This window comes from Ailuropoda melanoleuca, chromosome 7 (genome assembly GCF_002007445.2).
Source record: "Ailuropoda melanoleuca isolate Jingjing chromosome 7, ASM200744v2, whole genome shotgun sequence".
Taxonomy (NCBI): domain Eukaryota; kingdom Metazoa; phylum Chordata; class Mammalia; order Carnivora; family Ursidae; genus Ailuropoda; species Ailuropoda melanoleuca.
This window is the reverse complement of record NC_048224.1, coordinates 93,468,259-93,469,637: the sequence shown is the minus strand read 5'-3', so window position 1 is coordinate 93,469,637 and position 1,379 is coordinate 93,468,259. Positions and strand designations below refer to the sequence as shown.

Sequence of the window (1,379 nt, the reverse complement as noted above, 5' to 3'; positions counted from 1 at the left end):
TAAGGAAAAAAAAAACAATTTCTGTGTGTAAGTTAAGCAATATTCTAGAAGGAAATCTATATGCATAATATTTTATACTAATGTATACACATATGTAAGAACTAAAATAACACGTGGTCCTATAAATAATTGCAACTTTTACTTTTTGAATAAATCTTCTGACAGAATAGTATCTTTTTTCACTTAGGGGTGGTTATACTGGTTTTTTTTGTTGTTGTTGTTTGTTTTTAAATATGAAATGCTTCACCGATTTGCATGTCATCCTTGTTTAGGGGCCATGCTAATCTTCTCTGTATCATTCTAATTTTAGTTTATGTGCTGCTGAAGGGAGCACAGTGGTGGTTATATTGTCAAAATTACAAATACTCTTGTTCTGTTCTCTGGGCCATTCCTATTGCATACTTTGGGCTGTAATAATTCATACAAAATCTCATTTCTAATCAGAAGTTTAAGATAGAAAATATGTGTGTGTGTGTGTAGTATTTAACCAAGACCCATATAATTCAATTTCTGCTTATGTAATTATTAAAAGTCAAATACAAAAGAATTTTCATCAATTTTACTCACAAGACAGCTTTGTCTCTGCCAATATCCTATCCAGACCAGTTTTTAAAAAACAAAGAAACCACTCTACCTATCGCTTTACCAAAAAACACACTTTTTACGCATTTTACATAGACTTTTGGAAAAGGATGCATAATTTACATTACTTTAGAAGAGGGTAACCCCCCCATCCCCCTCACCAAATCACTATGGTCTTCCTCTTAATAAAATGTTAGATGGCAAGTTGGCTGTTTGACACCACTACTCCAAACCAAGGCTGGTAAAATTGTTACTCATGATACACCCCCTATATTGTTCCAGGTGAGACTTGGTCAAGAAAGGAAAGCAGTAAGATTTAGAAGAAGCAAAGGAAGCAAAGATCATTACTCTTGGTACATTGAGGTATACAGGCACGGTGATAAATAGGGGCAACTATAATGTGTTTCCTCTTACTTTAGATTTAACCAACAACAGCACAGAACGGCTACTTCGAGCTGTAAGAGTGACAGTTCCCTTCGAAGCAGCGGTTTTCCCAGAGAAGCAGTTTTTAAAAGTGGCTGCTTAAAGGTTTCTAAAAGGTTCTAGATCTTCACAAGCTCCACTCTCATGGTTATTTCAGCTTCCAGATATGCAAGGATTCTCAGACTTTCCTACAATTTCCAATTTGTCCCTCACTGCTGATTCTTCAGACGGCTACAGTGACCTTTACTCCAACTCTCTGGCTATCCCCCACCCGCCCCACCCCATTTCCAGAGGTACACTTCCCAACTCCTCCTACATTTCAGGAAACTCCAATTTCTACACTCAATTTCCTGCTCCGACAATACTTCTACTGA

General features: G+C 36.8%; 1 non-coding gene across 1 annotated transcript; it reads right to left on the bottom strand.

Annotated features, from left to right (window-relative positions):
- Positions 1-227: 227 nt before the first annotated feature.
- On the bottom strand, positions 228-334 carry LOC117803236. Its single transcript, XR_004626925.1, has one exon. It is a non-coding gene; the product is annotated as a U6 spliceosomal RNA (small nuclear RNA).
- Between the last annotated feature and the right edge of the window lie 1,045 nt (positions 335-1,379).